General features: G+C 40.5%; 1 protein-coding gene across 2 annotated transcripts in view; it reads left to right on the plus strand.

Annotated features, from left to right (window-relative positions):
• The window catches only part of ANO3 (anoctamin 3), a 955742-nt gene that overhangs the window by 255005 nt on the left and 674948 nt on the right, over positions 1 to 25789 (plus strand). The window lies entirely within an intron of this gene.

Raw genomic sequence — 25789 nt, forward strand, 5'->3', positions numbered from 1 at the left:
AGATCGTAGTACTAAATAATACAAATATAACCAGAAATAATAATAATAGTAATAATATTTAAATCTAACCTTACCAAAATGTTAAAACTAATATTGCTACTGTGCTGGAAACAAGTACAGTATTATTAATAATTATTTTAGTTATTATTATTAATATTATTTTTTTATTTATATTAATATATTATAATTATTTTTTGTTAATGTGAAGTAGTTGCAAAAGTACTACTAAAAATTGTAGCCAGCTCTCTTTGTGTCCAAGGAGAGTTTTCAGAATGCCCCCCCACCTCCATTCTGCAGGCCTCTGAACTTCCATGACATAGCTGTCTGATAGACAACAGACAATCATTTGTGAAATTGGCACCTGATTGCAATAAAGAACCATAGAACCTACAAATTTATTATCAGCAGCTTGGTCATAGTGTTTAATTAGATGTACAAAAATATGTATGGACAATTGACTGATAACTCATGCACATGTGTGTGTGTGTGTGTATATATATATATATATATATATATATATATATATGTGTATATATAGATATATATGTGTGTGTGTTTATATATATATAATATAAATATATATATAAACACACGCACATATATACATATATATATATATATATATATATATATATATATATATATATATATATAGTGTTCTGGCAAGACATGTGCCATAGTTTCTAGTAGGGTGCCATGAAGTCACCGTGGCCTAGTCGAAGTGCTTACATTCCGGGCTATCACAGCGTGCTGCATGTTTGTCCCTGGTGGATGGAAGTCTAGCTATGACAGACGTCATGTTATAAATATGTGCTATTAGCCCCTCTGTAGGATAGATACCGCAGTTTACTACAGTAGAATAATAATTTGGCATTGTTAGAAATCTTACAGTGTTGCCCATATACTGCAGCTTCTTTAACTGAACTGTCAGCTAAGCTTAGCAAAAGTGCAGGCGTTCTTAGAATTTACCTATACAGGGGCTCCCCAGTTTGTTTTTAAAGTGGCGATCCATGGTAATAACAGAAGAAAATAAGCTATATTCATCCCAGGATCTACTCACTCCAGTGCTGCCTCTCCAATGCTACATAAACCATGATGTCACAACCACCAGTCACCTGATCGCTGATTAGCACTGGGCTAGCAGTGATTAGCACTGATTAGCTACTGGGCAGGAGACTGGTGGTTAGGATGTCATCACCTCCGATCCAGTGGAGACGCACCAGAAAAACCCCTTAACAGTTATCTTCTCACATTAACATTTTACTTGAAGAGTGCAGAATTTACTAAGACATGTCCAGATAAGTATTAAATCCTGAAGTAGCAAAAACATTACAAAAAGCAGACGTACGAGCGGGCAGCTCGTGTGGTACACTTGCCGCCTTGTCAATTGCATAACAGTGTACACAAGCCAATGTGTTCCCTATTGGTTCTCTTGTTATGTACTTTATTGCACTGAATTTATGCCTGGCCACTTCTGGAACTGCAGCTGTAGAGATAAAAATAAGGGCTGTAAGCGGAAGTAAGTCAGTGTGTGGTAGAGATCACATGAAAAGCAGTGATACTGTAGTAAGGAGAGAGAAAGCAATTTTGCCTGAGGCATGGAATGGATTAAAAGATTAAAAAAGGGGGAACCAAGTCCCTGGGGAGCCAGCTATGACTGAATTGGCAATAGTGAGATGTGTTGCTGGTGATGTCACTTTAGAAGCTCTCAATTAGCCATGGTGAGATGTCCTTGATGATGATATTGTGTGAGAAACTGCGAACTTTACTAAGAAAAATGACTTTAACTCTGGATATAGATAGCTGAGCCCCTATATGCTTACTTTCAGAGCATTTTTAGAGCTACAGCTTGTGCTGGGCAGAGGTAAGCATGAACAATCCATTGCACACAACAGAGATCCCTAGGGTAGGTTGTAGGCTAAGGAACAGTGACAGTATATTGTGGCTCATGAGGCCCAAGCACTTGACTTATCAGGGGATGTATGAACCTAGCACTAGTAGGGATCAAGAGTCAGGTAATCACCAGTAAGGATTCTTGTGGAAGTTAGGAATTCACCAAGTTCTCAGTTTACTAAATGGAGTTTTCCCAAGGTATTTTCTTCCGAGTGGTGCAATGCCATCGCAGCTCTGCACAGCCCACACCAAGTGTTTTTCATTCAGAATTTATAGAGAAAATGTAGGCTGGGTATGGATTCATAACAGATAATGGGCTCCATATTTCAATTCTGTACCACACAAATCTGTTACACACCCATGGGTATGAATTCTGAGGCTTTAAAACAACAGCCCTGTTTTGAACAGACCCATTGTATGGTGCCTGTTCTGTAGCTCTGTACATCTCTTTTTATATAAAGGCATAGAAAGGTTTTGTATAGATCAGAGATATCAGCAGTGGTACAGTTGCTCCCATCAGCCCCCGTAACATTGATCGCATGGCACCCAGAGGGTATCATAGCAGCCGGGGTCCTGCTGAAGGCCATCATCTCTGCCATCTTGGTACTCCTGTGAAGCTCGACTATACCAAATTGAAATTAATAAAGATGTCTGCTTACCACACAAAAAAAGCCTTCAAACAGCATTATAGACAGAAGTGAAAAACCTTACAGATCTTGGAAAATGGTGAAAAAATAATATTTTTTTCCACCATTTCATCCCACTTAGAATTTTTGGGAAAATGATTGGTATCATTTAGAGATGGGAGAATTAATTTGCAAGACTATGGTCCAACAGACAGGTCAGTACTTCGTGACCCTGGATGTGAGGCCTTGGAAACTCTTTACCTCCCAACATTCAAAGTTCTTCTTTTGATTACCAGACCAGCTAATCAAAAGAAGAACCAGAAATACCAGGAACTGGAAGTAAAGATATTAATTTGCCTCTTGTCCAGTGGTCACAGAGTACTGGCCTGGCTGATGAACCATATTCCTGCAGATCGATGCAACCATTTCTAGTCTCATTCAAAACTACAGTTTGTTCTGCAAAAAACAAGCCCTCATAGGTCTATGCTGATGTAAAAATAAAAAAAGTTGCAGCTCTTGGAAAAAGCAAATAAAAAAAACAACGCAAAACTAAAATTTCCCTTATCACTAATGGGAAAAAAAGAGGTTTTGTAATATTTTAGAAAAAGAGCTCTACTTTAGGGGTACATTCTAATCTGGAAATGCTCAATGTGCTGTAGATGTAGGCTCTGTGCTCCCATCAATGTCTGAGTTGTAATTTTTGTCCTTTATTTCTAAAACATGTAGACTGCCATGACTATTTTAGAAGAGACTGGCATAGTTTTATATAATTTTGGATGCTACCCAGTGTTTTTTGTAATGGTCTAGTTACTTAAAACTATATTTATAGGAGTGTGGATGTATGAGTTGTACCTAGGTCTTAGATCCTAGGGGATTGAAATGCTTTTCTGCCACATAAGATACAAATATAAAGAGCACATGTTGAAGCTCCATCTGGAGAACTCTTCATAGTTGGTTTGTAGATCTGATTCTTATGTATCAAGCAGTCAGACAATCACAAGCCACACATCGTGGGCCAGCAAGTCACATGTGGCCCTTGAGACATGGATTAGGGACCCCTGGTCTATGGAATTGCTGGAAAAAGTCAAGAACAGCACTTGATTACTTCTGGCAGACCCATAAACAATGGATCAAGAGTGACTTCTGCTCAACCCAAGAGTGAGATCTGCAGAGCCTTGTACTTGACATAGCTTGGGGTTGACTCCCCAGCAAACTACTTATTTTTGTAATAACTCTTAAATAAAGACTATTTAATTAAATTCCTTTATATTTACTGTACTGGAACATAAAAAGGTTGTAAAGTTCCAAATACCTTTTTTATGGCTATTTATGCTATAAGACCACTTTGTAGTATACGTGCCTTTGTTGCACACATCGACATGATTACTTTAAATTCTTAATCATGGGAACATGTTGCAGAGACAAAGTCATCAATCACATATTGACTCTTCATTGGGACAATGCTATTTTATGCATGAAATCTATAATGAGGAGACATTATGTGCACAATGCAGGGAGTTGGAATGACACTTAACTAGATCTTTGCCGGTTTTCCATGTGGAACATTAGAGAGGGGGAAAATAAAGGATTGAAAGTAACACACAAGACATTATCAATATCGATAGGCTTTATTACGAATGTGTATGTGGAATAGCCTAAAGAGTCTATTATCATAGAGTGACAAGCGCCATCTCTGTGCTAAAATATTTGATGATACCATATGTTTTTGTATTCTGTGCTGCTACAGACTACAGGACTGTAGAAGCCGCGCACTTGCTCACGCTCTGCTGCATGCTTGATCTAGTAATGTCTATGAGAACTCTGAATGTTCAAGGGTTGGCACATCATTTGTCAATGCTAACACAAGATGGGTCTCAAAAAAAAGCAAAACTTATTTTTCCCTTGTGTGGTTTGTACAGGATATCAGGCCATAAATCAAATCTGTCTTACAGTAAAACTGTCCTTGTTGCTCACAGCAAACCAATCAGAACTCAGCTTTTATTTTACCAGAACAATTTAGGAACTAAATGAGGCTCATCATATTCTTTTCCTGCAAGTCATATGGTATCTTTGCAGAGGGCAAAACTCTTATATATGAATGAGTTTAGCATGCCAAATTTGATTCAACAAAGAATTGCGCTAGTGGAGGACAATGCATGCACTGGACAAAGAAACACCGGTCAGATTTGCAGGTCAATGTCTGATTCTTCCTTTTTCAGCAAAAAGCAGTATAAACAGTTCAGTGCCAAAGTTGTTTAACACAAGAGTCAAGGCTAATGCCAACAAAAGCCACATTTTGCTCAGACGCCCTGTAGAAGATTATGAGAAGCCCAGGGAAAAATGATCAGCAGAACAACATATTAATGTGTCCTGAAATCATTTCACCTGAAGCTATACTCTGAATGTCAGTTGTGCAAGGGTTAAATGCGGGGGATAAATAGAAGCATGTGGTGTATTACACTTGGCTACTGGATACCATTGTAGATGGTCATTTGGACCAGTTGCAATACATGATGTCCAATAAAGCATGGCTTCATCTAAACTGATGTGTTAATTCGCTGATCAATAGGCACTGGCACACAGAAAAATCACAAGCTGCACCATTAACCGCTTCATGATCCAAAAATTAGCACTTGGTGCTTGGATTGCAGGCCCAATATTCATTGATGAAAATGTAACCAGACTGTGTAGCTGGAGATTGTGCATAGAATTGTTGTACAGTTTTATGTCTCTCTGCCAACTTCATGCAACATTCACCGAAGAACGTACGGTGAGCAAAGGATTCTGGTCTCCATGGTCAGAAGTTACCTGGGTTCATGACAATGATACTCAGACAGTACCTGAACTAAAATAGGAAATTGAAATTCAAATGTATGTCTCTATATGACTCGCCCCCTGGGCCGTGGGGCACTCGGATCCGGGCAGTAGGGGAACGATGGGAGTAGTAATGGCAACCCGGTTCCGTGGCTCAGGGTGGTCAGGCCAGTGGTAGTCCGTCATGCGCTGATGATTATGTCCGACTACGCCACCCGTGGATTGCGGTTATTAGGAACCGCCGCTGAATGCAGACCGCTGGGGCTGATGAGGTGTGCAGCTAGGGTAGTGTGACTCCCCACGGGAAGAGTGCAGCCCCAGGGCAGTATAATGGATGGTGGGAGTGATGGTGGTGAGAGTCCCAGTGCCGTTAATGCTGGAGGAGCAAGGAGCACACAGACAACAGGTTGCAGTCCAGGGTCTTTACTAGAACAGGTAAACTGACCCGAAAACAGTCCCGGCTAGGAGGGGACCTGGATGTCTGAGAGCAATGGGGAAATTGGCCCTGGTCAGGGTGAGGGTGTAGGCCTACCGTGTTTTCTGTGCTCCTTCTGGCTATCTCCTCCTTATAGGGTAACAGCCCACGTTTCCGAGCTTTCCGTGTACTCTCGCCTGTATGACCTGCGACGTGGGTTCCTTTCTGCTCCCAGCCTGGTACGGCTTTGCTGGTTCCTTCTGTTGTGGCAGAGCCTCCAGGCTTCTTAGGCCAAGGAATATACAGTCCCCAGCGGACTGGTTATCTGCTGTAGGATGTGGAATCCTCCCAGCCTCAGACACCAAAGTCTGGTAAATTAAGTCCTTTATCTGCCAAGACAGGCTCACTTCGCCTCTTGTCTCTGGCTTGTGGCTCTCCTCCTGCCACACTTCCTCTTAGGTGCAATACAACTTTTTGTCCCTGCTCTGCTCCGGGACACTTCTCAGTACTGAGACAGGTCATCCAGTTCTCCCTAACCCTGCCCCCAGCACCAGCTTTTATAGGGGCAGCCTGCTCCCCCTACTGGCCTGAGACAGGAGGTACTGCATGCTAATGTTCCCCTGACTAGAGAACCTCCCCCTTGCTCTCAGACACAGCTTTATTACATTTTGTGGCATCCAGGCCAGGGTGACACATATACAAAATGTGTGATGTTTGAGAAGGTGTTTCCAAACATAAGACGGGCACAACTTAAACTGCTTCCAACATTTCTTCTATTGGTTAAATACCAATATTCATTATCGTGTTCAAACTGCACAAGGGAAGCAGGTGGTTTTTCCTTGCCTGCACTGTATATATTAAGCAAGTTTAGACTGAATGGATTTCCAAGTAGAGTACTACAGAAGAGAACAAACAGCACCATTTCAAAACACCCTTAACTCCTGGAAAACTTAAATAGAACTTCCGATCAACAGGGATCTCAGGTGCAGCACCAAAATAAGGCAGTATGCAAAAGTGAGGGAAGATAGAAGATGGCAATCATTGTCCCTTAAAAGTTCTTTTTATTGCACAATCACATTAAAAAACATGGATGCAGGAGTGAATGGAACACATGTAGGATGATGGCCGTTTCGTGTCTCACTACGCTTCAACAAGTCCACGGATTTCCATGTAGAGCATAAAGGAGTATTCTTACAGTTTTCATGGTCTTAAAGGTCAAATGAAGGTTCCACTAAAGAGACCATTAGCTTCTTATCAGAAAAATGGGTGTCTGCTAGAAGCAATGTTTACATATCGTCAGATTAGAAAAAAGTATATATGTGCATGAGTATGACTATTATTGTGAATAGTAATTTGAATCCACAAATTGACCATATGACAGGTTTAAAGTGGTATTTTCATGTTATAAATTTGATTTACTTAGACAGCATGAAAGTAAGAAAGTTTGCAATTCACTTGCTTTTTCTCTCTGCTTTCATTCTCCTTCTGTAAGAGCTTTTATCTTACATAGTTTACAGCTTGTTTCTGAGCATCTCGACCACCAGAGCCTAGCCAAATAAGCACAATAGTTACAGTTCAGAAAAGAAGTTAACTCCTGATATATCTGCCATCTTTCTCCAGCCCATTGATTTCTATGCAGTAGTTGTTTCCCACCTTTCTCCCTCTCCATGTCAGATACTGACTAAGCTGCCGTTTCCAGTCTTGTAAAATCACAATATCCCCGTCTCCAATTTTGGAATTCTACAGAACAGTTCTTTTAATTATTGTTGGTTTGTTCAATGGCCTTGTTATTTCTATATGCAACTATAGTATTAACAGTGTAGACTTTGGAGCAAATACTGACAGATTGTTAATGTGTCACAGTTCCATAAGCTCAGCAGTAAGACAAATCTACTAAATAAGAATTTTCACTAAAATAAGTAAGCAAGCAAGTAAGGAGACTGGAAAGCTGGAGGTTGGATAGCTATGTGCTACTTAAGACACACCTTAAGAATAACCCTTTAAGCAATGTCAAAGCACAAAAGCATAGGCAGTAAGTTTTATCATATTAGTACAGAATCTGTAGGTTTCGGATCTTGGCAGCACTTATTTTTTTCATAAAGCCAGGAGATGCAGAGCGACAGTTCCTCATTTGATCAATGTTAATTGATTAAATTCCATTCTGTGAACTTTGCCTACTCTATACATTTTAAAGACCGGCACATGATGGACCATATGGGCTAAAAGTTGTATCAAAGCAATGAGTTACTTGCTATGTGTCAGTTGAAAGAGATGTATCATGTAACTTCTACTGTTAGAGGATAATCAGTGTCAGTATTGGTAAACACTTTCCTTTGGATTATTTTTTTTTTACTTTTGGTTGCTTTTAAATACTTAGGTGGCACTTACCTCTTCACTGTGACTCATATTTCATTACAATATTTTTCAGTTGTGAACTAAATTGTTGGAATATCACAGACTGTTGAGAAATAATCTGTACTCATGTGCATGTATGGTATCATATGAAGGTTTTCTAATAAGTAGGTGGCCAGGGCAACATAGCATATAACAGAAGTGTAGAACATAGTTTACAACTTGGAAAAGTTTTTTTTGGTATATACTGTACATGTAAAAGTTATCTAACATTCTCATATACAGTCAGTTTTGGTTACTCACCACTTTCATGATCTGCCTTTGCTGTTCACGGTTAAGAACAATCTTAATTCAGTATAAAGATTGAAAACACAAAGAAACTGTAATGATTCCACCCCTCAGTGTGTCTTAGGACACAGAGATTGACAGCTCAGTAGTCCAATCTGATGCAAGGGCATGCTGAGCTGTCTGTGCAGTGATTGCCAGCTCAGTTGTTGAGTCTGGTGCAGGAGACTGCTGAGCAGTCTGTGTTTTGATTGACAGCTCGGCTATCCATTCTGAGACAGGGAGGTCTCTCACCAGATGTTCCACATTCCCTTGATTGTTCAGCTATTTAATTGAGCTGTCAGTCCCAGAGAGCTGTCAGCCGTAGCTTCAGCTCTGTGTGATTGTATTCCCTATGCCTAGTGCCTTGCTCGTTGATCTATCACTGCCTGACCTTGGACCTAGTTGTGACCATCCATTTGTCTAATCCTTTTGCTCTGATCCGATATCCTCCTGGTATTTTGACCTCGGACCGCTACCTGACTATGCCTTTGTCTCTTCCCTCTGTTTATTATGTACCATCCAGACTATTGACCTCAGGTTCTCATATCTGAAAGTTATATAAGTATTCTGCGAGATGTGAGAAAATCCAATGTGAGCCCAAAGAAACATTGTAACAAATCAATAAGACAATAAAGTCTGGATGTGATGTGAAAGTAGGCCCGAAAGATGAAGGATGCTTCCAAAATGATGAAGAACACTGTAGTCCAGACCTGGGCAAAGTGCAGCCTGCAACACTGAACAGAAACCAATGCCTCAGTGAGGTCACAAAAAGGATGATAACGAATAATAAATACAAAATACATTTTACCAGTGAACTTTAGAGAACAATTCACAAAAAATGGAACATTTCTGACACATTTTATACCTAATGAAGGTCTGGTGGGGGTAATAACACAGGGGTTCTCTCACTGAACTCATATACTGCTCACTACTTGTGAATGTCCTGCATAAGGTGTAACTTTTTACACGTAAAGGCTATGGAGCAAAAACAAAAGGAATTTTTAACTGAACATATCAAAACAAAGAAACTTCATATGCTATAATAAAAGCAATGCCACATGGGTGTGCGGAGTAATGATGCAGACATTTGATAGTTACACCACAAATGATGTATTTCATGTGCCAATTGTGCCAAATATACTGTATACTTGCGTAAAATACCTAAATAAAGTCTGGCAATTAGACAAGGCAGCACATTAGTGTAATTCCAATTTTACAAAGATCTCTAGACCAAAATTGTGTTGTATAAGAGAAAGTAATTTTCACATTGCATCCCAAACATTTAACATGGCACTGAGTTTATCTTTGGATCATGCCAGGCTGCGATTTGTGCCCTCTGCCACTGTTTTTCAAGTAGTTCCAATGCTCGTCGGCAAAAACTCCATTGTAATTTTGTTATGGAACAAACACACATTAAACCTCTTATGTGTATACAACATAATCCTCGACATGAGTCCAATAATCCTTTGACAGCAAAGAACATTAAATGAGCATACAATAGCTGGTGAGTGGCATTGGTGCCCGGCTCTTCACTCAAAGCCTGTGCTTGCTATGGGGCAGCATTAGAGGCACCATACTAACTTCTGCCTCTTGAGAATCAATTATTGATGATCATAGGGTTGAGATCTGCTGGGAAGAAAATTCTAACATTAGTGAGAGGAAAATAAGAAATGAGAAATGTTTGTAATTTGATGTAATGAAATTTTTTTAGGTATTCTTAATTGCAAAAAAAAAAAATTAACTCTCAAACAGCCCTCCATTTTAGACTCCTCCCAAAACAATAAAGTACAGAGCCTATTAACAAATCCAGTCTACTAACTTCTTTTTAAAGTAAAGACATATTTTCATCTAGTGAATATCAAGATAATCGCACAATAGAAAAATGACCAAATGTTAATATCCATTACAATTTTACAAGTTGAGAGAAAGAAGGGGAAAAAGCGAGATCTCCTCTTCATCCTCTCTCTGCCCCACAATTGATCATCCCCATCATCTCTAGTTTCCTGTTTGACATATTTTTAAAGCCATGGTTACCTCACTTAGAGAAGGTCCTAAAATCAAGATAGATGGTTCTGGCTAAATAATTATTCTATGCAAGAAAATAAATTCTTAAAAAACGGATCTTGAAACTATTATTGACATTTTAATTAAAGGGAACCTGTCAGCAAGTTTTTGCTACCTCATCTAAGAGCAGCATGATGTAGGTAAAGAGCAGCTGAATCCGAAGATGTATCACTTAGTTTACAGAGTGCAGTGGTTCTGACACTGAGTATTTAGATTTAGCAATGCAGCAGAGATGAGAAAGCTAACCCCGTCCACCCTAGGCTTTGTATGTACATTGCCTATAAACAGTGAGCTGCTTATCACAGAAAGGGGCGGAGTCGAATTTGGAAGCGCATGCCTGCAAGTCACAGAAATGGTAATCACCAGATGATCTTTCAATTCAGCTAACCGATCTGTAAGGATCACAAAGAAAGGGATTTTCTCCTTTCAGTTGGTTTGCTGCATACACCTGGAGGCTATTCGATAGCCCTCAAATAAATATGAGTGCAAAAGACCTTTATAAATATTCATATTACCGCTATATACTACACTGAGATTGGTGCACTCTCTGTCTACTTTTCTCTCTTTTTTGTGGAGATATAATCACTATATGATAAAATCTTCAGTGTAAATAGACAACAGAACACAGCCTGACATGTCACACGTTGAATTGTGTTTTAGTCCCTACAGCATGTTGTCCTCAGCTTACATAGCAAAAACCTGCTAACATATTCCCTTTAACATGATGATACCATATTGGTCTGCATAAGGCAGCACATCGCACAAGTGTTTCTGTAAGACTGTAGCGATGAGGGCGGTAGTGTCTGTGAGGTCATGGTTAAAAGATTTCAGACTAAGCAAAATTTGCTGCTTCAGTAGTTTTAGACCTTTTAATTAGATGTTTCTATGGTTACAGAAGGACAATTATGAACATCTCATTCGTTTTTAAACTTTTATTGTTAAATACATCAAGTTTATGCAAAGACTCAATATTTACAGTGTTGACTCTAATTTTTTAAGACTTCTGCCCTTCAGCCCTGACATGTTGGATATCAGCTTTTTGGCCAAATCCTGACTGACAGCCAGCTATTCTTGCTTGGAGGTTAGGACAATTTTTGTATTTTTGTTTGACCACTCACTTTTTGAGGACTTACCAAAGATTCTCAATGGGAGTGAGATTTGGGGAGTTTCCTGGCCATAGATCCAAAATTTAAATGTTTTGTTAACTAAACCAATAAGTTATAATTTTTGCCCTGTGGCATGGTGTCAATAATGCTGGAAAATCATTGTTTATCAGCAAATAGCTCCTGGATCATTGGGAGAAGTTGCTCCTGGATGATGATTAGATTCCATTCTTTATTCATGATGAAGTTTATAGGTAAAATTGTGAGGGAGCCCTCTCTCTTGTATGAAAATAAACCTCACATATGAATGGTCTCATGATGCTTTACTGTTGGCATGATACAGGACTCATGGTAGTGATCACCTTTTCTTCTCTGAACAATCATGCTTCCAGATGTCCCGAATAGTCTGAATGGGTTTTCAGCAGAAAAAATATTTTTTCAAGAATGCAAAGATTGGAATTCAGATCACTGGAGTACAGTTTTTTTTCTGATGAAGCCCTCTAAAGAGCACCAAACATGCAGGGAGGGGACCCGAGCTCTTGCCGAGCAACCCCGGAAATACTTGTTGAGCGCCGAGCATCTCGAGCAGTGATGTGCTCGGGTGAGCACCGAGCAGTAGCAAGCATGCTTGCTCATCACTAGTTGGCACCCTTGAAATTGTTCCAGAAAATGAAGCATTACTCCCAGAAAATTATTGCAATTGCACATTTTGTTATACACATGTTTATTTCCTTTGTGCATTTTAGAACAACACACAAAAAAACTGATAAAAAAGGCAAATTGAATATAATCTCTAACAAAATCCCAAAAATGGGCTCGACTCTCAACTTACTATTTGGTTGCACACCCTTTGGAACAAATAACTGCAATCAATCACTTCCTATAACCATCAACAAGCTTCTTTCACCTCTCAGCTGCAATTTTGGATCTCTCTTCTTTTGCAAACTGTTTCAGGTCTGTTTCAAGACCGTTGACCTAGGACGCAAACCCAGCTTTCTGACACTGGGCACTATTTTGCGACCAAAAATTCTTTGGCAATCTTCAGATTTTATGATGCCTTGCACACAGTCAGGGCACCCAGTGCCAGAGGCAGCAACCCCAGAACATCTTTGAACTTCCACCATATTTGACTGTAGGTACTGTGTTCTTTTCTTTGTAGGCCCATTCCATTTTTCGAAAACAGTAGAGTCAACAAGACACCTCCCCAGAAGATTTTTGGCTTACTCACATACATTTGGCACCTGCAATCTAGCTGACTGTTGACACAGACTGAATTTCTTTGCAACTTGATTGGGGTTGCTAATCCACCATCCGGGCTATCCTGAATTGCAACCTTTCATCAATTTTTCTCTTCTGTCCACATCCAGGAAGATTAGCTACATTGCCATGGGTTGCAAACTTCTTGATTATGTTGCACACAATGGACAAAGGAACATCAAGATCTTTGGAGATGGACTGGTAGCCTTGAGACTGTTGATATTTTTTAACAATTTGGGTTCTCAATTCCTCAGACAGTTCTTTTCTCCTCTTTCAGTTTCCAATGCTTAGGGTGGCACACACAGACACAATTCAAAGACTTCTCCACTTTTTATCTGGTTTCAGGTATGACTTTCATATTGCCCAAACCTGTTTCTTGCCAAAGGTGAGTTTGAACGAGCATCACATGCTTGAATCAGTTGTTTACCCACAATTTTGGAAATGTGCCAACAATTTTGACTAGCCCATTTTTGGAGTTTTGTGTGAAATTGTGTCCAATTTTCCCTTTTTCTCAGTTTTTTTGTATTGTTCCACTGAACAAAGGAAATAAATACTTCATTTTCTGGAACAATTTCAAGGGTACCAACACTTTTGGCCATGACTGTATATCCTATGACCTGTGTAATTTTGATTCATCATTTGACAGCTTCACCATTTTCTGTAATCTGGTGAAAGACTCTGATTACCTAATTATTAATGACAGAAACTCTCTTCTTCGTGACTCTAGTTGCAGAGGTCTAGTGGTAGAGATGACATATACATTCATGCCGAGGGATAAAAGAGAGATTTTTGCAAAAAAAAAGAAGCTTAACCCCTCTATGACATCCGCCGTACATGTACGGTGCTGTGGGATGTGCGTTCCTGCAAACCACTGTACATGTATCAAAAAACATAAGAGGAAAAACCTCCAAAGTCAGCTCATCTCTCAGGCGTCCACTGCACGGACACTGCTGTGCATCAGGAATTGGTAGAGAAGTAAAGAATTCCAGCAACAGGCAGATCTGGTAAAAAATTTCAATATTTTATTTAATTCATAATAAAATCTATAGAAAACCTTACCCAGCACCACCTATAAAGTTAAAAAATCTGGCAGACACATTTCAGATACATGTCCTTAGTCATTGTTCATTGCCCACTGTCATAAGGCAATGACTAAGGACATGTACCTGAAACGCGAATCTTTATAGATGGTGGTGGGTAAGGTTTTCCAATGACTTTATTATGAATTAAATAAAAAATTGGAATTTTTTACCAGATTCGCCTGCTGCTGGAATCCTTTTTGTAACATCCCTGCAGGCGTGCTTGCATGGCTTACCACCTCCCACCATGCAAAACCGCAATCTCACCTATCAGGCCAGGCTGCACACTTTGCTCCAGTAACTGCTGTTTGTATGTCTCTTGTCTACTGGCTTAGGGCGGCGGCGCTGTTACTTCTTGATTCTTAAAGCTACAGTGTGCGCAGTCCTAATGCATCCCCAGCCTATTGCTGTGAGTCACAGGATACTTAAACCCCCTCCACCCAGTAGGAGGTGCCTGAACAGCACTTTCATTCAGTGTGTTCTGTGCAACTGAGTTGCCAGGTCTTGTCCTGTATCTTGTCTGTTCCGCCACCCTGGGGGCTGTATACCCAGGCCTGTTGCCTGTATCTGTGACTTCTAGTCTGTTCCCGCCACCCTGGGGGCTGAGTTCCCAGGCTCGCTCCTGTATCTTGTTCTTGGTTCAGTTCTGTCTGAACAGTGTCCTAGTCCGTTACCTGTTAGTCTCTATGTCCGATCCTTCCCTCTTCCTGCAGTGTCTGAACCTGCACCTAACTCCAACTCGTTGTCTCTGTACTTCTGTTTGTGGGTTTTGTGTCCACTCGCTACTTCATTGTAAGTACCTTGTGTGTATCTGGTTCTGCTTGTCCCGTTTCCCTTCCTCCGTATCTACCTCCTGTGTTCTAACTATCTTCCTGTATTTTCCAGTCTGTTCCATGTGAACAGAGCCCTGTCCTGTCTGCCTGCACTTTCTGCTCTGCTCTGCTTGTTCATCGCATCTGCGGTTTTGCTCTGCTTTGCTTTTTCACCGCACCTGCGGTTTTGCTCTTCTTTGCTTGTTTACCGCACCTGTGGTTTTGCTCTGCTCTGCTTGTTTACCGCACCTGCAGTTTTGCTCTGCTCTGCTTGTTCACCACATCTGCGGGTTTTGCTTTGCTCTGCTTGTTAACCGCACCTGCGGTTTTGCTCTGCTTGTTCACCGCATCTGCGGGTTTTGCTTTGCTCTGCTTGTTCACCGCACCTGCGGTTTTGCTCTGCTCTGCTTGTTCACCGCATCTGCGGGTTTTGCTTTGCTCTGCTTGTTCACCGCACCTGCGGTTTTGCTCTGCTCTGCTTGTTCACCACATTTGCGGGTTTTGCTCTGCTTTGCTTGTTCACCACATCTGCGGTTTTGCTCTGCTCTGCTTGTTCACCGCATCTGCGGTTTTGCTCTGCTTTGCTTGTTCACCGCATCTGCGGTTTTGCTCTGCTCCGCTTGTCTACCGCACTTGCGGGTTTTGCTTTTCTCTGCTTGTCTACCGCACCTGCGGTTTTAGCTCCGCTCTGCTTGTCTACCTCTCCTGCGGCTCTGTTTCTGTATCCCAGTCTGTACTGGTCCCTATCCTGCCTACGTTCCTACCTGCCAGTACCCGCCTGTCTGCATGTCAGCCGTGCCTGCCTGTGCCCACCTGTCTGCATGCCAGCTGTGCCTGCCAGTGCCCACCTGTCTGCATACCATCCGTGCCTGCCAGTACCCATCTGTCAATATGTCAGTCTAGCCTGCCTGTTCCTGCATTCCCCGGTGTGGGTCAACAGCTGTGACCGGGGTCTGACCTGGAGTAGCACCTGGTCCCTCTGCTCGATTCCTCCCTGGTTCACGGAGTCGACTGTGCCGCCGTGCGACCTTGTCGGACCAGGTTGATACTTAGTTACGCCCCTCTAGGCACTCCTTGGTTCATGGTCCAATGGGATCACTAATCACGCTCACGCTAGTCAGTCCGGGCGCGAGTGTAACACTTTTCTTCACTGTACATGTATGGTGTGATGATTGCGCAGGCTCACTTCAAACGCTGGAGCGATCAAAAGCGCATGTCAGCGCTTTATGAGAGCTGACACCCTGCAGCAACGCCTACAATCGGTGCTAGCGCTAATAGTGGGTGTTTAACCCCTCTGATGCTGCAGTAAATAATGCAGCGACATTGATCGGCATAGAAAAGGGAGGGAGCTCCCTCTCTGCTCCAATAGGCACAACCTGATTGCGATCACGTTGCACCGATAGTCTCCATGGTGACACAGGGCCAAAAGATGGCCACAGGGTTACCCAGGTATGGTGGCTTCTAAGCTCTTGCTCATAGCCGGAGCTGACATGCCTCCTCTCTGTGTGTGATTGCCTGATCTAATGCCCTGCAATGCAAAAGCAGATCAGCGATCAGGACAGAGAAAGTTGTTGTCAAGGCAAAAAACGTAATAGACAAGGTAAAAAAAAGTAAAAAAAAAAAAGAAAGAGTTTTTAAAAATTGTAAAAATATTAAAAAAAAATTAAAAAAATATAAATCCAATAAATTCATATATTTATTTAAAAACAAAAATATACAAATAAAGTGCACATATTTGGTATCGCCGCATCCAGATCGATCTGACCTATAAAACTGTCCGACTAGTTTACCCCTTCACTGAGCACTGTAAAAAAAAATTAATACTTGGCAAAAAAATCAATCATACTGCTGAACAAAAAGTGTAATAAAACGCGATCAAAACGTCAAATGTTAATAAAAATGTTATAGCTGGAAACGTCATCTTGGCCCGCAATAAATAATCTGCCATACAACTCAGGAGAAAGTGTGTAACTTATTTTGTGGTTCATTTTCTCCTTATACCCTTTTGAAAATTGGAAACTTGGGGTCAAAGTGACATTTTAATGGAAAAAAATGTTAATTTTCCATTGACTCAGACCAATGTTATACAATTCTGTGATCGCCTGAGGGTTAAAAATGTTCACTACACCACTAGATGAATTCCTCAAGAGGTATAGTTTCCAAAATAGGGTCACTTGTTAGGGTTTCTGCTGTTTTGGTATGTCAGGAGCTCTTCATATGTGACATGGCATCCGCAATCTGTTCCAGACAAAATTCAATTTGTTGATCCTTCCCTTCCGATCCCTGCTATGCGTCTAGACAGTATTTTTCCACCACATATGGGGTATCTGTGTACTCATGACAAATTGCATAACAAATTGTATTGTCTATTTTCTCCTTTTACCTTGTGAAAATGAAGAATTTGAGGCAAAATGAACATGTTTGTGAGATAAAATGTATTTTTTTCATTTTCACGGCTCAATGTTAGAAGATTCTGTGAAGCACCTGTGGGTTCAAGGTACTCACCACACCTCTATATAAATTCCTTGAGGGGTGCAGTTTCCATAATGGGGTCACTTGCGGGAGGTTTCCACTGTTTAGGCACATCTGGGGCTGTGCAAACGTGACATGGAGTCTGCTATTTATTCCAACCAATTTTGCGCTCCAATATTCAAATGGCGGTCCTTCCATTCCGAGCCCTGACGTGCGCCCAAACAGTAGTTTTCCTCCACATATGGGGTATCAACGTACTCAGGACAAATTGCCCCCAAAATTGTATGGTTAATTTCCTCCTATTACCCTTGTAAAAATGTAAAATTTGGGGCTAAATAAACATTTTTGTAGGAAAAATTTATTTCTTCCACATTGCTTTAATTCCTGTGAAGCATCTAAAGGGTTAATACGCTTTTTGAATGTGGCTTTGAGCACTTTTTAGGGGTGCAGTTTTAAAAATGATGTCACTTTGGGTAATGGTGTCACTTTGGGTATTTTATGTCATATAGAAATGTTTTTTTTAATTTTGTTGGAAAAAAACTTTTAATCCTTCTAGCTTCCTAACAAAAAAATTATGTTTCAAAAGTGATGCTGATGCAAAGTAAACAAGTGGGAAATGTTATTTAGAAATTATTTTGTAAAGGCAGACTAACTAGTTGAAGAATATAAAAATTGTAAGTTCGAAAACTTCAAAATTTTCACCAAAATTTTAATATTTTGACAAATAAACGCAAAAAAATTCTACCGAAATTTACCGCTATCATTAAGTACAATATGTCACGAAAAAATATTCACAAAATCATTGGGAATCATTGAAGCATTCCAGAGTTATTAGCACATAAAGTGACACTGGTCAGAACTGTAAAATTTGGCCTGGTCAGGAAGGTGAAAACAGGCGTGGAGGCATAAAACTTGCCATCCTTTTTTCTGTGCTATAGGGCACACCTGAATCAAAAGCATGTGCTACAATTAGTAGAGATGAGCGAATTTATTTGAGTGGAATTGAATTCTTCTATAATTTAAAAAAATTATATTCTCAAGAAATACAGATTAGTTTGCAATTGGCTCCACTCAAACTCAGCAAAATGCTGGTAACCTGGCTGCATTTTCCATTTCCTGATCTGTAGTGGCCATCAAAAGGTTAAAAAAATAATTATGACGCTAATCCCAAGCTCTCATCACCATCATCAGTGTGCCATCCACTGATTTTTTTTTTTTTTGCCTTCCTCTGTCACGCACTTCCTCTTAAAGGGTTTTTGCACTACTTTTTCACCCCCCATTATATATCATAGCTCTTCAAAACAATAGCTTTTGTGGGGTACATCAAGACAAGACTTTGCCAACAAAGAACAATCTTGTAATCACTCAGAGTCCCTTAGATGGAGAAAGAAAATTGTTGTGAAGAAGAGAGTGGTGGTGATAGGGGATTCCCTGTTGAGAGGAACAGAGGTCGATATCTTCAGACTAGATATAACCTCAGGAGAAATGTGCTGTCTTCCAGGTGCAAAAATCAAAGATGTATCTGACAGGATATGGGGACTCTTCACACCTACAGATGACTACCCATTCCTGCTAATACATGTGGAGACAAATGACACCTCCAGAAAGGACCTGGAAACCATCTGCAGTGACTTTGGAGACTTAGGCAAAAAAGTGAGAAAACTGAGAGTGCAGGTGGTCTTCTCATCAATACTCCTAGTGGAAGCCCGTGGAACAAGGAGGTGGAACAAGTTTCTACAAGTAGACAACTGGCTACGTCGATGTTGCCATCAGCAAGGATTTGGATTTCTGGATCATCGAGTGAACTACCTATACGATGGACTACTTGCTATAGATAGACTGCACCTTACCAGACTGGAACACACATATTTGGAAATCGTCTTGCTACACTCATCAGGAGAGCTTTAAAACTAGAACATTATGGGAAGGGAAGGAAAAGGCCAGGGAAAGCCATACAGTGAACAAATACTATTGAGAGCTCTGCTATTAGAAATGGAAAGGAAGAACAAAGATAAAAAACATCAGAATAATAGAAATATTGGAGAAAGAGAAACCAATCACAAACTAAGATGTTTCTATACAAATGCACATAGCATGGGCAACAAACAAGGAAAATTGGAGCTACTAACGCAGGAAAAAAAATATGGTGTCATTGGCATCACTGAAACTTGGTGGGATGATACAAATGATTGGAATACAAGACTAGAAGGATACAACTTATTTGCAAAGAAATTGACTTAATAAACGGAGAGGAGGTTTCGCATTGTATATTAGAAGAGCGTATATCTCCACAGAGATTGAAGCCTCAGAGACTGGGAGTTTTGTGGAAACTGGGTAAGAAAAGAAGTAGAGAAGAAGGGAAAGGACAAAATTGTAGGCGTTTACTATAGGCCACCTGGGCACGCTGATATGGATGAAATCTTTATGCATTAGATGGCCAAGTTTTCAAAAAAAATGACGTAGTGATCATGGGAGATTTCAACTAACCAGACATTTGTTGGGAATCTCTCTCAGGCAAAAGTAACAGGTCCAGAAAATTCCTATCTTCTCTTGCTGACAATTTTATCTTTAAAAAAGGTACAAGAGAAAACAAGGGGATCTGCTACATTGGATCTAATCCTCATAAACAGGTTAATAAATGGTTGATTAGGTAAGGGTGGCTGGGACCCTAGGAGGAAGCAATCATTCTATCATAGAATTTTGGATAACTAGGGAAGGAAGACCAGTGAAGAGTCAAAGTTCAAGGTTAGATTTCAGAAAGGCAGATTTTAAGGGACTCAGAAAGAGGATAGGAGGGATTCAATGGCTGGATGTCCTTAAAGGGAATCTGTCACCACTTTGGAGTTATCAGACCTCTACTATGGCCATACAAGGTATAGAAAAGTAAATCTATACATACCTGTATGGCCTATAATAGAGGTTTGATTGCAGAGAAAAGCTCTTTAATCAATTCTATTTTGTACAGGCTTGGCGTCTGGGATACGCCAAGCAATCCCGCCTATGTACTTATTATTCCCCCAAATCCCTGCCTATACTCTTAATTATCATATTCCCCCCTCCCCTGCATGTCACAGGGCCCTGTGATGTGCACTGTGCTCCCTGACCTTTCGGGCATGCACAAAGCGCCGCTCACATAGAACTCATATAGAGCACGCTTTGCTTCATCCCGGCCCCGTCAGCCTGTGCAGTGCGCTGCAGGTTTATATTGTGCAGGCGCCGGGAAGTGATAGTGACTCCCTGGTGCCTGCACAATAGAAACCTGCAGTGCAGTGCACAGGCAGACAGGGCCAGGATGAAGCAAAGCGTGCTCTATGTGAGCTCTATGTGAACGGCGCTTTGCGCATGCCCGGGAAGTCAGGGAGCACAGTGCACGTCACAGGGCCCTGTGACATGCAGGGGAGGGGGGAATATGATAATTAAGCATACAGGTGGGGATTTGGGGGAATAATAAGCACATAGGCTGGGATTGTCCCCCGGACGCCAAGCCTGTACAAAATAGAATTGATTAAAGCGCTTTTCTCTACAATCAAACCTCTACTATGGGCCATACAGGTATGTATAGATTTACTTTTCTATAGCCTGTATGGCCATAGTGGAGGACTGATAACTCCAAAGTGGTCACAGATTCCCTTTAAGGACAGAAATGTCCAGGAAGAATGGGAAATTTTGAAAAATGAGATTCTCAAAGCACAATCGTTAACAATCCCTAAAAGAGAGAAGAATAGGAAGCATATAAGGAAACCAGGATGGATGAACACAGAACTTAAAGAAGTTGGCCACAACTTTTTATTATTCCCCCAATGTATCTCCCGGGGGCCCATAAGTGTCTTTGTAATTACCTTCTGTTGCAGTTTCTGCCCGTGAGCGACGCTATTGGTGGCCGCTCACAGGCATCACGTGACTCGCCACTGATGTCATATCAAGCGAGGAGTGACATTAGTGATGCGGTCCACGTGGTGGATGCTTGGCTGTGAGCGGGGTCACCCCACAAGTCACACCCAGCATTCACTGCTTGCTTTCCCGATGAATGAGGAGTGATGTGCGGGGTAACTCCGCCCACAACCCAGCAGCCACCAGTGGAACGCGGAAGAGGGACCCTTGGCTGCAGCTTGGACTTGTCGAGACGTCAGCGGATGTCAGAGCCGCCTGAAGCCAGGGGTCACGTGATGCCTGTGAGCGGCCACCGATAGCCGCTCACAGGCAGTAACTGCAACAAAAGGTAATTACAAAGACACTTATGGGCCCTGGGGGGATACATTGTGGGAGGAATAATAAGTAGTGGACAACCGCTTTAAACACATGCTAAAAAGGAAGAAAGAAATGTTTATCAAATGGAAAGAGAGAGGCATATCTAAAGAAGAATATAATGTTGTCTGCAGAACCTGCAGGGCATGCATCAGATTAGCTAAAGCTGATAATGAATTAAGGCTTGCAAGATATGTCAAAAGCAACAAGAAATGATTTTGGGGGTATGTCAAAAGTAAAAGAAAAGTCCAAGATGCTATAGGATTTTTAGAGGATGAAAATGGTAAAGTGGTAAAAAATGATGCTCAGAAGACCGAACTTTTAAATTCCTATTTTGCATCTGTTTTATCTCAGAAAGTATATGTAACATCAACTGATCTTCACTGTACTACTGAAGGAACTGAAGAATCCACACTATCTATAAACAGAGAGATAGTGAGGGAACACTTACCTAACATAAATGAATTCAAGTCTCCAGGTCCAGATGAATTACATTCTAGGGTACTGAGTAGTGATGGGCGAACCCGTCACAGTTCAGGTTCAGCTAATATAGCTGAACACCAAACAGTTTTTTTTAAAGTTTGGGTTCGGGTACCAGAACAGTACCCGAACACCGAACATGAACACGGGCCCCATTCATTTGAATGGGGTACCCGAATTTACCTGGTTTCCCGCTCTGTCATTTGTGTGACAGCGCAGGAAACAAAGGCTCTGATCGAGGTAATTGCTAGCTGTTAAAATGGGGGGACCCGACGTCATTTTTTGAGGGGTTCCCCCATTTTAATAGCCAGTAAAGGCTATGTAAACAGCTTAGGGTTGATATTAGTAGCCTGGGAAGCTCCATGGGCATTACCCCCTTCCCAGGCTAAAAACATCTGCCCCAGCTGTCCGCTTTCCCTCTGCTGGTTAAGAAAAGTACAGGGGACCCCACGCCATTTTTTTCCAAGAAATTTACAAATTTATTAATAAATTAGATGAACAGTAAGGTACACACGCTAAGTACGGATTATATATATCACACATTTATATCTATCTATTATCTATCTATCTATTATCTATATATCTATCTATCTATCTATTATCTATTCATCTATCAATCCATATATCTATTTATTTTCTGTTGACCTATCTAATTATCTAATTATCTAAGATAAATAATAGCTAGACATATGAATATATAGTTATATTGATATATAGATAGATAATAGATAGATAGATAGATAGATAGATAGATACAGTAGATAGATAGATATATTGATAGGTAATAGATCGATAGATAGATATATGGATAGATATATGGATAAAAAGATTTATAGATAGATAGATAATAGTTAGATTCATGGATATATAGATATATTGCTAGATAATAGATAAATAGATTAATAGATATATGGATAGATAGATATATAATAGATATATGGATAGATATTTAGATAGATAATAGATATATGGATAAATTGATTTATAGATAGATAATAGTTAGATATATGGATATATAGATATATTGATAAATAATAAATATATGGATAGATAAATAGATTAATAGATATATGGACAGATAGATAAATAGATAATAAATATATGGATAGATAGATATATGGATAGATAGATAGATAATAGATATATGGATAGATATTTAGATAGATAATAGATATATGGATATATAAATAGGATATATGGATAGATAAATCGATTTATAGATAGATAGATAATAGTTAGATATATGGATATATAGATACATTGGACCTCAGACTTAGCTGAAGGTTCACCTTCCAACAAGACAATGACCCTAAGCACGCAGCTAAAATAACAAAGGAGTGGCTTTAGAACAACTCTGTGACCATTCTTGACTTGGCCAGCCAGAGCCCTGACCTAAACCCAACGGAGCATCTCTGGAGAGACCTGAAAATGACTGTCCACCAACGTTCACCATCCAACCTGACAGAACTGGAGAGAATATGCAAGGAACAATGGCAGAGGATCCCCAAATCCAGGTGTGAAAAACTTGTTGCATCATTCCCAAGAAGACTCATGGCTGTACTAGCTCAAAAGGGTGCTTCTACTCAATATGGAGCAAAGGGTCTGAATACTTATGACCATGTGATATTTCAGTTTCTCTTTTTTAATAAATTTACAAAAAATTCTACATTTGTTTTTTTTTCAGTCAAGATGGGGTGCAGAGTGTACTTTAATGAGAAAAAAAAATGAACTTTTTAGAATTTATCAAATGGCTGCAATGAAACAAAGAAAAAATTAAAGGGGTCTGAATACTTTCTGTACCCTCTTGTATATGAATAGATAGATAATAGATATATGGATAGATAGATATAGATAGATAATAGATATTTGGATACATAGAAAGATATATAGATAATAGATATATGGATACATAGATAATAGATAGACAGATATATGGATAGATATATGGATAAATAGATTTATAGATAGATAATAGTTAGATATATGGATATATATATATGTTACTGTAAAAGTCAGAAGGCCGGTAAAACCTAGGATTTACCGGTCAATCTGGACATTTACCGAGGCCGTCGGTAAAAGCTCAAAATGAAAAGTAAAATTGGACTTTTACCTGTGAAGTCTTGGTAAATGTTAACATTTACCGTCGAGCGTGGTAAAAGTCAGAAATATCAGGTGTGAAGATGGAACATCTGACTTTAACCAAGCGCAGTTGGTAAATGTAGCTGAGAAGGGTGTAAGCGCAGTTGGTAAATGTGCACATTAAAATGTAGCTGAGAAGGGTGTAAGCGCAGTTGGTAAATGTGCACATTTACCACGGCTTCTTGGTAAATGTAGCTGAGAAGGGTGTAATAAAAAGTGTAAGCCAGCGCGGGAAAGGTGTCTGATTAGGCAGATACGGCGAGGAAATGGAGGACACAGTGGGAAAGGTGTCTGATTAGGCAGATACGGCGAGGAAATGGAGGACACAGTGTTCAATGTTTTTATAAATGTAATAAGAGTAAATGGGGAAAATATGGTAATAACAATGAACAAAATCTGCTACCCTGTAAGGTATCTGCTACCCTGTAACGTATGTACGTTCTATATATACAGGTGTCAATCCTGACTATCCTTAACGTATGCACGTTCTATATATACAGATGTCAATCCTGACTATCCTATGATTATTGTTCCGATCATACAAAAAGTGCCCACTTCCCGCTAACATACAACCACTTACCACACACTAAAATATGCAAAAGAGAACGTCCTATGAATCTTAGGGTATCAGTGTTCCGCAGCACCCTCTCACAAAAAGTTACAAGAAGTACACACGCTGCCGGTGTAGTAGTGTATAAATTGTCCTGTACTTAGCTTCCTGTAGAGCGCAGAGTCCAAAGTCTTTCCAAGGGCCCCTTGCAAGGTGGACGCTAACACCGCTCACACGATTTACCGTTGCCGCGCCAATGTGGTAGAACCAGAAGATATGCAGATAAGCTTTGAGCCGGAGTTGCTGGGTGCCATGAACGGTCTGTTCCACCCGAGCACCGTAGTCTCTGATCAGGGGAATCGGAAGACAGCGCATTCCGAGAAAAGGCTGGAAGGAAACAGCGCAACAGCCCTGTCTGGGCTCAGTCTAGTCAGCACATCACCAGTCCTCTCACTCTCCCTAAAATAGCTCCTGCCCCAAGTCCTAGTTTCCTGGGGTTCTCTTCTTAGATTGCTGCCCAATCACTGCCTGAAGAAAATCACTAACTCATCAATGGCAGTGTTAGACCAGTAGATGGTGCTGTTGTACAGTCTTTCACACAATGCTAAGTAACCCTATTACAAAAGAACATGGGATTCTTGCCAAGCAGTGCGGGTAAATGGGCGTACTTCCTGTTTGTGTCCTCATGCTGGACGACTGCCTGAGTGTTTTGCAAGCTGCACATACTGCTCAAAGCTGCATAGCCGACTGCCTGTCAAAGCTGCACAGGCACTAGCTGATTGTCAGATCATGAGTGAGGAAATGAAAGATCGTTTTTCGGAGCTCTTGAATGAAGTGGTGGAGAAAAAGCGAGATAATAATTTTTATCTCACGGATGAGAATTACGAGAATATATTGAAAGAAGTGAAGGAGGCTAAGGTGGCGGTACCTAAACAGAGTATTCACTACAGGCGTTTGAAGAGGTACGACATCATGACCGTCGGAAGTGATGAAAAGTTAATTGCACCAATCTCGTGTGAAAAAGACAACGTGTTGCATTACGTTCGGTGTGCAGAACTCTTTAGTGTCATTCATAATGCGCACATCAGAACCGGCCAAGGAGGGCGGACCAGGATCCTAAAGGAGGTGAACCGTAAGTTCAAAAATGTCACAACGGAGTCA

The sequence above is a fragment of the Phyllobates terribilis genome, unplaced genomic scaffold, assembly GCF_046119375.1.
Source record: "Phyllobates terribilis strain yellow unplaced genomic scaffold, ASM4611937v1 Scaffold_13__5_contigs__length_258822181, whole genome shotgun sequence".
NCBI classification, from domain to species: domain Eukaryota; kingdom Metazoa; phylum Chordata; class Amphibia; order Anura; family Dendrobatidae; genus Phyllobates; species Phyllobates terribilis.